This window comes from Cynocephalus volans, chromosome 14 (assembly GCF_027409185.1).
Source record: "Cynocephalus volans isolate mCynVol1 chromosome 14, mCynVol1.pri, whole genome shotgun sequence".
NCBI classification, from domain to species: Eukaryota; Metazoa; Chordata; class Mammalia; order Dermoptera; family Cynocephalidae; genus Cynocephalus; species Cynocephalus volans.
Window position 1 is genome coordinate 22865791 of NC_084473.1, and position 12070 is coordinate 22877860.

At 51.3% G+C, this 12070-nt stretch overlaps 1 protein-coding gene across 1 annotated transcript in view; it reads left to right on the forward strand.

The window, feature by feature from the left end:
* Positions 1 to 11526: 11526 nt before the first annotated feature.
* Positions 11527 to 12070, forward strand: part of KLHL29 (kelch like family member 29) — a 168714-nt gene continuing 168170 nt past the window's right edge. The window contains exon 1 of the mRNA XM_063078911.1: positions 11527 to 11644. The gene's annotated coding sequence lies outside the window, so the exon portion shown is untranslated. The remainder of the gene's footprint in view (positions 11645 to 12070) is intronic.

Genomic DNA, 12070 nt, shown 5'->3' on the forward strand with positions numbered 1-12070 from the left:
GCTGACAGGGACTTTTGACAGGAGGCTGCACAGAAAGAAATATGTCAGGGCTTCCAGTGGAAAAAACATGCATGGAAATTGGCAGGAGCCACAGTGAATCCTGTGGACTTTGGAACTGTGCTTACACTCACTAGCTGAGTGACCTTGGCAAATTACCTAACTTCTCTGTGCCTCAGTTTCCTCATCTTTAAGACAGGGATGCTAAGAATACCTATTGCATAGTGTTGTGGTGAGGATTAAATAAGTTAATTATAAAAGTAATATAGAATAGTGCCTGGAATATAAATATGCAATAAATGTTAGCGATCAATATTTTTCCACCTGGTTGACTGATGTTCTGAGAATTTACTTCAAACAAGATATCATGACTGTTCTCTAAGGACTGGGTAGTCACTAACAAATCCATTTTCCTTATCGTGATCTGTGTAGCTCAGTGATTTTTCTGCTCTTTGCTTCAAGCTAACAACAGAGAACTTTGCCTCCCAGACTGAAATGAAGCGTCAGCCAGGGCAGGGCTCAGTGTGTGTGTGTTCCTGTCCACCTGGAGGTGGCCGCATCTTGGTTAAAGTTGTCTTGTCCAGCCCCTAAAGATTCCAGGAACTAACCACTTGCTCCAGTGACAATGTGTCAGACTTTTCTGTCCATGCAGTGGGAGCTCTGCTTTGTATGAGGGAGATCTCTGATGCACACCATTCATTTGGCTGCTGTTTCCCTTTGAACCAAGTCCCTGGAGGCAGACGGGCCCAGGGCCGTGGGGTACAGCCAAGATGGCTTGGTGCAGTTCACTGTCAGTTGCCCTTGATAGGCTTCACGCATGATGGTCCCCAAGAGCGGAGGGCAAAGCCTCCTGAGAACATACTTCTTCTCAAAGGGCCTCACTGTGCACTGTCTTGGAGTGGGTGCGTCCTTGTGCCTGCAGTTTTATTTATTTTTTTAATTGACATGTATGGATTGTATATCTTTATGGGGTCCAGAGTTATATTTCAATACATGTAGACAATGTGTGATGATCAAATCAAGGTAATTAGCATATTCGTCATCACAAAACTTTATCATTTTTTTGTGATGAGAGCATTTGAGCTCCTCTCTTCTAGCCATTTGAGAACATATGATAAATTGTTAATTATAGATGCCTAGCTATACTGTAGACCACTAGTACTTATTTTTCCTACTTAGCTGTAATTTTGTATCAGTTAACCAACCTCTCTGCACTTTTGAAATCATGGTGAAATGTTGAATTTGGGGAAAAGGGAAAACGGTCAAAGAAGCAGAACTCGCTGACTCCTGTTTAGGGATTAGTTCTCTAATTCAATTTTTTTTCCTAAACAACCTTACAGAAACCTATTGAAGGCAATTAATAAAAGCAGAGCTCCTTTGATGAACAGGGGTGCCCCTTTCAGGAGCCCCTCAAATACCGCATGGAATCCTAGGATTTCTCCGAACCCACTTTGAAAATTCCTGCCCTCATCTGGGAATCCTCCTCCCTTTCTAAGCCCGTGCCCTGCTGCCAGGCCACAGTTCCCTGCCGGGTGCACAGTGTCCAGGAGAGAAGGGATCACTCCTTCCAGAATTAGGCAGGTTTCATTTTGGGTGATCATTGCAGACCTCTTGGCTCAAAAGCACTGTCTGAACTTGGCTTTTTTGGACTCTCACAGTGTCTGGCTATGACAAGGGCTACTGCGAGGCTAAGGCTAATGTCACGAATCCTGCTCACAACGCCAATTGTCTAGCTCTTTTAATCCTGTTCGTGATGCCAATTATAAAGCTAGGCGACCACGCTAGTTGTTGCAGCTCTTTTACCTGCCAGTAATCCTGCACCAACTGGGCCGATGGTTGAGCTAGGGCTGGGTCTGGAGCTCCCTGACCCCTCAAGCCCATTCACGACTGGGTCACAAACCCTTCACACGCCAGGCTGGGTCACCAGATCCCTTCACGCAGGTCTGTGAGCTAGGTAACCCACCACACGGTCCTTGGAAGCTGCAGGTCTGGAAAAACATGGCTGCACAGGGTGGGTGCCCGAGGCAGTATAACACCAGCCAAAGTGGCGCCGCCTTACAGGCACGCTTACTCCACCCACACACTCAATGTTTATCTAACGACCCTGAACCAGCTCTGAGTTGAGGGGAGCCTGACCAAATCGTTCCATTTTCCCAACACCCAGTACATGACTACCTGAGCTAACTGAGGCCTCTGCTGCTAAGTTGAACAGCTTGATGTGGTAATCCAGACTGTCACTTGGCCCACTCTGGTTACTAGTATTCTCCTCCTTCCCACATCTCTCAGGGGACAGGAGGACAGTGGGAGGGATCAGAAATGCTGGGCATTAGGAAGTGGAGATGAGCTGGGTGCAGGACCACTGAGGATGCGTGGGCTTTGGCAGGGGAGCCCACAAACCCCAAAAGTTTCCATCTTTAGATTACTCCATCAGCCTACAGCTACCCCAAATTTTCTCTTATTATTATTTCAACACTGAATTGTCCTTATTTTTATAATCTGCTGAAAATGAGCAATTTTGTTTGACGTCAGCTGGCTGCTGGCAAATCTTGCTTGAAAACAAGAATAACCAAATCTTCTGAAGAGTAATGCTGAACCTGCTTCAAACGCAATAAATCACAAAAACCATTGTTTACGATAAGTGGTATCTGATTGCTGTTAGAACCTGTGTTTATTGCTTTTGTGCATTATGGTCTCTTGTAATTTGGACAGCCAGAAATTGTATTCCTTTATGCAGCGCGTAGGAAGGGTTTGTAAGGAGGGAGGCATCTCTAATTATGCTGCCAGGGAGCGGGTTGGGGAGCCTCCAAGGAGCGTGAAATGCATTTGCCTGATTTTCATCTAAGGAGCTGTGCATCAGGCTTTCCACTTGTCCAGTTCTTGAAACCTTTCAGGCTCCTTCAGAGACATGGACAGGGGCGGACCAGCAGGAGGGGGCCTTAGAGATGTGATGCCCCAGATCAGAGAGCCGTTAAGTGGCCTCAGGGAACAGAGCGTGGGGTGGGCAGACAGCTGCCATCCCTGCAGGGAGCTGGGCTGATGGTTTTCCTGGAAATCGCTATGGACACCCCTGCAAGTTTCTTCCCTCGTTCTCACCCATCCTGACAAGCACCCACTGGACTTTGTAGGTGAGGGCTGACAGCAGGGGTCCACAACAGGCAATGGCAGAAGTCCTTGGTGCCTCTGTCTACAGAACGTGAAAACAAGCTACTTGACCACACAGCCTGGATCTTGACACACACACTGCACAGCCATCATCGATTAGTAAATCTGTGATGTCACTTGATTCCTTTGAGGCGCTGTGAGAAAGAGGAGCAGTGTGTGGGGCAGGTGATCTACCATTCTCATAACTCAAAATCTCTGGGCTCTAAGCAGAGGGCCTAGTTTCTTTTTCACTGAAATAGACCACGCTCCATCTGTGCTCCCTGCTTTTGCTTCACTGGGTTCTTCCCCTGGAATGCTCTTTCCTCTCCATTTCACCTGCGTAAAACCTACCCATCTTTCAAGTTCCTGCACTTGCATTAAACACCCCCCCCCCCGAATGTCTTCCTCTTCCAATATTCTCAATTTCAGCAGAAAATCACCACCAGTCTCTCAAGCCTAAAGACTGGGGTTCATCCTAGACATGTGTCTTTTCCTTCACCCCGGCACTATCCCAGCACACACAGGCAGTTGGGAACTATCTGTTGAATGAATTAATGAACTTAATAGGCAGCCAACTGCCAATTCTTACCAAAATCACCTCCTGGATGTTTCTCCAAAGTGTCCCTCATCCCCATTCCTACCACCAGTGCTCTAGGGAGGGTCCTTATTGCTTCTCAAGAGGACTACTTCTGAACTGCCCAGCAATGCCCCCCATATCCCCTGGGACTCTGGGACTGGCGTTCAGGGCCATGTTTTGGTCTCTGCCCCTCCCCCACCCCCTTACTTGCTTGCCACATTTATTCCAAGTCCTTCCCAGTTTTTGAGCAAACCATACAAGCCGTTTCCTATCTCACTTTTTGTTACTAAGGATGTTTTTTCTGCCCAGAATATCCTTACTCCTTCCTCAGCTGGCTTCCCCTCTTTGGGGACTCAGCTCAGGCACCATCTCCTGCAGGAAGTCTTTTCCAACTGTGCCTATGGGCCTTAGGGGGCCTTCATCTCTGCTCCCACAGCTCCTGTGTTTTTCTCTGTAATTATTCTTATCACAATTATAACAAACTATAAATGTCTCCCCTTAAAGGCAGGACTACTGTGTTATCTGTCTTAACATCCCCAGTGCCCGGCACCATGCCTGGCCTTCCATAAGTGAAGATCTAAATGGAACTGGCACTAATGCTTGAATAGCACAGAGAGAGCAGAGAGTTCATTTAAGTACCAACTTGCACACAATTGCATGTTGTCTTAGAGCAAGCGCATAGAGGACTCCTCTGTACAGTAGGGGACAGTGACTTCACATAGCCCATCAGTCAGGGGCACCAGCCCATCCTGTCTTCCCAAAGACATGAGCACTTGTTTGGCACAAAGGTTAGGGTTAGGGTTAGAGCTCAGCCTGAGGGGTTCCAGTCCCTAAGGGTATCTGAGCAGAGAGATGTTCCTCCATGGCGCCTCCTTGAGTGAGTGAGTGAGTGAGTGAACAGAAGAGACGCTGGTCTGACATGCTGATTGGTATTTGTCCCCCAGAGGGGATGGGACTAGTCAAGCATGCTAAGTTAGAGAGAGAAATGAATCACTTACAATTCTAAAGCTATGGGATCTGTTCTGATTGCCTGAGACCTGGCATTAATTAGACACTGAGCTGGATGACAGGGTCCCCCATGCCCCTAGTGCTTAAAAGGGTTCTCTGAGGCTCCTGGACTTGAGCTTCAGTGTAACATGTGTATCCCTCCTGCCCTGCCCAGTGTGGCTGGCTGAGCAGTGAAGGAAGTGGGGACAGAAGCTAAGGGAGGGCTCCCCTCCAGAAGACCCTCACTTCTGGGGCCACGGGCACGCACTGGTGTGTGCATACATACACATGCACACATACACATGGGAATGCTAAACTGGCCAAGCTCACTCCCAGCATTGAGAAACAAAGTGGGCACGTTCCCTTCTCTCCCTCTTCCCTTCCACAGAGCAGACCCTCCAGGGACAATGCACATGCTTCAGACTTTCGTGCCATGGCTCAGTGAGCTAGATTTTGGTTGTATCTGCCTCCATGGTCTAGCAGGGCAGCCTCATGACCATTGATGGCTTTGTCCCTATAGGAAAGTACATTCGGAGTTACAAGCAGCTGACTTCCTGGCAGACTTTTTGGGATTTAAGCCGCTCATGAGCAAGGGCCTGGGAAGTGGACCCTTGGGCTAGCTGGCCAGTCAACAGATCCAGGCATGGGTCAGAAGAGCAGGGCTCAGCAGACAGGAAGGCCGGGGCCCAGGAGTCCTGGAGCATCTCCTGGAGGAGGGGAAGCTTCTCCTTCCTTTGTAGCCTGGCTCCTGCCTCCCAGGTCCTAGTCCCTGCCTGGTCTGAGCATTGGGGAGGCTGAGGAAGAGTTAGTGAACAGACCCAGCCTACAAAGCCCTCATAGTCTGGTCTGGGGCAGGGACCTAGGCGCAGAACCAAGTGTCAAGTGCACATCCTTGCGGGTGGCTCTGAGGACAATGGAGGGTGGAGCTCCAGGGCAGGGGGCAGCATTTGGCTCAGGTAGGCTGATGACTGTACCTGGGAGCAGGAGCCTGGCTGTAGAGCCTGCCTGGCACTGAGGCAGTGCAGAGCTGGCCCTTTGTCCGCTGCTTCGGGGTGCAGAGGCTGCAAAGTCCACAGAGTGGCTTCTTGCAGGAAACCGTGTGCTTCCAGTGCCCGCTGTCAAGGTGGAAGACCGAGCAGTATCCTGTCAGTCATCATCCTCTAGCCCAGGGCCACTGACTTTTTTTTCTTTAAACTTAGAAATGTACTCCTTTTTTCAGGTTACTCTGACCCTATGAGAGTTGCATAACATCCTCAGGGGGTTTCACTGTGACCCATTTTTATTTTTCTTACTTAAAAGTAGAGACATAAGAGTTGGGACTCTCCCAGCTGACCCATGAGAGAGTGTGGCGGTTGTCTGAGGATGGTGAACATTTGAGCCACCAGGGCCTGGGAAGCAGGAGCAAGGCTGCAAAGGAAAGAGGAGTTTCCTCTCCTCCAAGAGATGCTCCAGGACTCCTGGGCCCCAGCCTTCCTGTCTGCTGAGTCCCACTCTCCGGACCCCGGCCTGTGCTTCTGCTATTTCCTTGGTCTGGGAAGCCAAATCTGGAAATCCTGCCCAGGCCCAGGCCCAGTCATCTCCTCCAGGAAGCCTCCATGCATCTCCTCCATCCTGGTGTGGGCTCCCCACGGCAGCCCAATCCCCAGTGCTATCCCTCCTAGGGTGCCGTGTCCTACACCCTGGTACCCTCTGGCCTGTACCACTGACAAGGACACTGCTTAGCCCCCCACCTATCACTGTGTGTGTTCAGCTCCACTGCCCACTGGGCCCAGCCCAGAGCTGCCTGCCCAGCGCATGGCCCTGGTGCTGGACCCCGGCCATCCCCTGCCCTCCACAGCCATTCCCAGCTCTGAACCTCCCCACACCTGTTCCCCTCCTTTCTCTTGTCCCCATATCATGAGTTGGGTGATTGTCCCCCAAGAGAGTGACTCTGGATGCCCCAACCAGGCATCAGAAGCAGCTGAAGTGTTCAATCTCCTTTGAGCTCCCAGAGAAGCACTGTTTTTCTCAGTGACTTCCCCCAAGCAGTCCTCCAGCCGGGGAAAAGGCCTGGTCTGTGTGCCTAGCGAGGGCCATTGCTGCCAGGTGGCATGCAGAGACAGTGCTCGTCTCCAGCAGTCCTGCACAGACCATGCCCTGAAATGCTCTTTCCCGGCTGGGGGCTGCTCTGAAGCGCTGTGGAGCCTGTGCCCAGAGGCTGCGGCAGAAGCTGCCCTCGCTGAGCAGGGATAGGCCTCCCGGGTAAGCCGACCCTGACTATGTGCTGTGCTCCTGCTCTGCTGTCAGACCCATGCCCACCCCACCCCCAGCCCTCTGTCCAGGTCACTTTTTCCAACCAGCTCCATCTCACACCATCCTCCTCCTCCTCCTGGGCATTCTCACCTGCCGGTTCAGCTCCAGAATATCGCCTTCTGTGGTGTCTGAGAACTCCCTGCTGGCCAGTGTGCCATGGCCTCTAGACAGCTGCTGCAGCACCCAGCCAGCCCAGGCCAGCCCCACAGCAGATCTGGGCTTGGGCCCAGGAATGAGGTGTCGCCCCACCTGGGGGCTGTCAGTGTAAACCCCCTTTGGGTAGATCACCCACCTGGGAGAGAAGGCAAGTAAGGGAGTTGCAGCGAGAACAGAACTGGGCTGAAGACCTCCCAGTTCATTGCAGGGATTGGTGACACCCTCAGGGGAGGGTGAAGCCCTAAGCTATGCAGACTCAGCCCAGGCTGGGCCAAATCCCCCTGGAAATGGGGTGCCCGGTTGTGGGTGCGTTGTGTTAATTTTGTCGGGGTTGGCCTCTGCAGTTTCATGGGATCTGGGGCAAGTACCTGAGCCTCCCACGACCTCAATTGCCTAATCTGTGCAATGGGAGGGCTAGAGGGAGAGGAACCTGGAGGGGCCTTTCAGTCCTGACTTCTGTGATTCATGGACTACTTAAAACAAAAACAAAGCTTTTGAAGCTGGGGGATGGGAGAGAGAACAAAGCACACCATGTTTGCTTGTGCAGGAATCCAAGGAGTGAACTCCCTGGAATTCTCTACCCGCTGCTGTAGGACAAGGTCAGGCCACTGCCCTGACCCTGCTTCCTAGGCCCTGAGACCAGGGCACCCCCAGAATGCACCGGGAAGGGCAGCTGCTGGTGATTAATTACACAGTCTTCTTTCTGTGGACTATCGACATATCCCAGGACTTTGGGGGATAACAGACTTCTGTATCACAGCATTACAAAAATTTTCCCATGCTTAAGGTCACTTTTTCATACTTTCCTTCTTAGTACAACACAAATCCTCATTATAGATATGTCTGTGTTTTAGTAAAAGGAACCATAGTCACAGTAATGAGATCCCCGAATAAAGTTCATTTTCATCTCTCTTTCCTCCCTGAATATCATTGTGAAGCTAGAGTTCAGGATGCATATAGGGCTTCAACGGCTGTCATTTTTCTCTGCGTGCATCTCTGGTTACTGCCCACACGTGCAAAGCCATCCTCCTTCCCTCTGCTGTTTCCATCTTCACAGATGTTTTCTTTGCCTATCCCCAAGCTACAAACACAACCCAGATGGTCAGAATCAGGGGACTTTGTGGGGGAGCGTTCCTGTGTCATTCAGTCCCTCTCTCCTGCATGCCATGTGGGGCAAAGAGCCTGGGAGGGGATGTGTGTAGGGGGTAATGTGGGAGGGGGCTGCTGCAGGGGCTGTCCCAGAGGACCCCCTAGTGACAATCCAGAAAGACCCCTGGAGAAGGCTCAGGGCCCAAGCCCTCCTAGCTGGCCCTACCTGTGTGGGGGAGGGGGGTGTCCCACACAGCCTTGGAGGTGAGGTTCATGCATTAGAAGTTTCCAGGTAGAATTTTTTTCCCTTCAGCCATGTCACAACCTCTGACAGGACCAATGCTCTGCCTTGACAAAAGGGTTTCGGAGTCAGAGGTCTTCTATCTGGTCCATGGACACTACAAGTGCGGCTGCCCCCAGGCCCATTTGCCGGCATCGGGCCGGCTGGGCTCAGCTGGGCGGTCGTGAGCTCCTGCGGCCTGCTCAGGCCTAGCTGCTACTCCTCCCCACCTCCCTGGGAACTTTATGTGAAGTCCTCCCTCATGTCCTCCCTATGTGGGGGAGGCCTTAAAAAACTGGCTTTGGAGCCAAGTAATTCTGTACTTGAACTTACAAGCTGTGTGACCTTAGAAAAGGGCCTTCACTCCTGTGTAAGAGCCATCATCTATAAAAGGGAGTTTTATAATCACTACAGCCAAGTTGGGAGGATGATATTAGATAAAACATGTCAAGCCCTTTATATGGTGCTTGGCACCCAGGAGGTATTCCGCAGAGATGGCGGAGCTGTGCCAGCTTTCGTTCCCATCCCCACACTCACTTCCTCCAGCGTCTCCTCTGGGTCTTCCTCTCTCTGTTGCTTTACCCCACAAAAGCCCTAACCTTCTTTAACCCAGAGCTAAGAGTAGGAACTACTTGGATCCCCATTTCTTGGATGGAAACAGAGGCTCGAAGCATTTAAGCAGATTGCTCAAGGATACCCAGATGGTCAATGTCAGAGCCAGGATACAGGTCCTGTTGAATTCCAAAGCTTGCACTTTTAACCAGTCTGTGGACTTAACGGTATCATTTATTATGCAGCGATGCGTTGATGCCCAGGGATCCCATGGAGGTATTTAGATGTTTGCCCCTGAACGAAATGACCAAAGCTTGCTGTGCTTGCTAAACTGTGCGCCTGCTCTCCACAGTCTTTCAACATCTCCTCTCATTCTCATGCATTAAACTTGCTATGGTCATTGTTCTTGCCTGAAGCAACAGCACCCCCTGACCTGTGGTGGACCCGCCTGTTAGAAATGTGGGCAAAGGAAGCCTTCGTAGGCTTTGAACAAGAATGCTGAGGCTTTCCTGTGAACATCGAGCCTCTGCACTGTGATGCCCTTGACTTTATTAGTTCTAAGGCTCTGTTTGATTGCTTCTTGAATTTTAGTTATGTTTGGGATAAAGGAAGGATGGCTATTCTTATTTCTGGGCAGACTGGAGACCCTTCCTTTTCCTTTTTTGAAATGTGATCAGGAAAAGATGCCTTTTTTGCAAGGTTGAATAGTCATCCAAGGGGTGCGGATCTTTCAGGTTCTGTTCCCACAGAGTAGGCTGGTAGCTCCAAAGAGGCCCAAGGTCCTGGTGTATGAGATGAGAAGGCCAAGGCCGGGCATGGGGGAAGGAGTTTCATCTCCTCCAAACCAAGCCCTGAGTCCACTCCCCCATCTTTTATTACTGACTCCAGTGTCAACTCTCTCCAGATGGTGTAAAGTCATATACCATCTTGGGACCAGCTGCACATCTGTAAAATGGGCATGCAGCCTTTCCCCCACCACCCTCACAGAGTTGACCCAGAGTGAGCCCCGCCCGCAGAGGAAATCAGTGCCATGCAGATGTGAGGACTTGTTGTGTGGACTCGTTGCCTCAGTCCCCACAGTACTGCCCACATGAGCCAGTGTCAGGGCTGCTTCTGGAGAGCTGAGTGTGGTAACCTGAGCACCTGCCTGTCATGGGTGGCTGTGGGCATTTGGTGTGGAGGGGTGGTCATTTCCAGAACCAGGGAGGGTAGCTGGGGCATTCCAAACTTCATGGCATTCTGCCTTCCACTAGTGTCTTTACCAGCTCCAATTTGCATTTTGTTCAGCAAACTCTGGACTCAAAAAGCTTGCTGCCTGGGTGCTAGTCGGTGGCAGCACCGTGCATCTGGGGTGGGCCAGGGCTGGGGGCCCATGTTCCACCGGGAGAGCAAAAAGGGAGCATAGGTATTTTCCAGAATGAGTTTTCTAACCCCTCTTATGATCCTCCCTTCATTTTAAAGCAAAGGACATAATGCTAAACTACAGCTCTTGCCACTGCTGATAAGGAAAACCAGTGAATGCAAGAGTCTCATTAGGAAAATCCTAAAATTTTAGTCTTATCGCTGCTACAACATAATACAGTAAGTGTATTAATTCCAACCTCCCTCGGCTCCTCCCACCCCCAAAATCCCTTTCAGCTACTGCTGGCAGGAGTGAACTGCCACTCCTGCTACAGAATAAAGTCAAGTCTTATTTGGACTTTTCCCCTTGCCTTGGCTTTAGGTAGTAGATCTCCATTTTGAGTGGACACGGCTTTTCCCCTGCACACTTCCAGTTGCCTCTGCAGTTGTTCAGTTCAACACACAGTGACTAAATACCTACTGTGTGCAGGGGACAGGTAGTAGGAGCCCTGAGATGTCAAAATCCAGCCGAGTTCATGTCTTTGCAAGAGGCACTAAGCTGAGGCAGGAGCAATGATTTACGGGCCAAGCCTGCCAGCTGACCTTGTCCCCAGCAAAGACTCATTTCAACAAGCTTCCCTTCCAAGTGATTATTTGCTGCTTGCACCGCCTGGACTTGGCACGCTTCTACAATCCCTTTTACCAGAGAGGCAAGAGGAACCTTGAAGTAAGTACTTATCTCATGATCTAGACAAGAGTCAGGCAGGAAGGCTTGTGCCTCTTTCTGGGGCTTGCCTGGACACCTTCAGCCTTGCTGTCGAGTGATAGTGACTTTTTTTACTAGCCCTCTTTTCTCTTCCCAAGTCCTCCCCATCTGGGCTTGGGTAGAGGAGATGCTGGTATCTCACTTCTCAGAAAAGGAAGCCAAGACCAGAGGAGGGAGACAACTTGACGGCCACTGTGCTGGGGAGTGACAGCACCGCCCAAGCCTGCATGCCCTCCTCATCTGCACCTCTTTCCACTACACCAGACTCAGAGCTGGCAGGCAACAGGCACGACTGCAGTGACCCAGGCGCCCGCTGGGCCTGCCCTGGCTCTGAGGGGCTGAGGAAGGCCGGGAAGCGGCAGGCCAGGGAGCGGCAGGACTCCTGAGAGGTGCGGCTGGAGAAACGAGCAGGGCGGCAGCCGGAGGCACGGTGACAGTGACGGTGACGGATGTTCGTGGCTCACGGGTGGGTGGCTTGCGCGTGCGCTGGTGCCAGGGTGGCCGCGCGGCTGGCAGGCCAGCAGGCCGGGTGTCATGTTTCAGCAACACGATCTCCGCACAGGCCAAGCTAGGAGGAATGTGTGCACCAGGCCTTGGTGGCCTTCGACTCAGAGAGGGGGCGGGTGGAAGACTGGGCGGCAGAGGGGCCTCTCTGGTTCTATCTGTTGTATTCCTTTTTGGGCCTTACCAGCTTTTTTAGGATGAGCAATGCTCTGTGTGTGTCCCTCCCAGACTCCATTAGGAAAGCTGGGTTTAAAAGTCGAAGTTTCTGAGGGACTCACGTTGAGAGGAGCGCATTTAGCATGAAAATGTTACAGGAAAACAAAAGCCTCCCAGTTTCCTTGCCTCTCAGCGAGAGGATTGGAAGGCATTTTCCAAGTGGGGAGGCAGG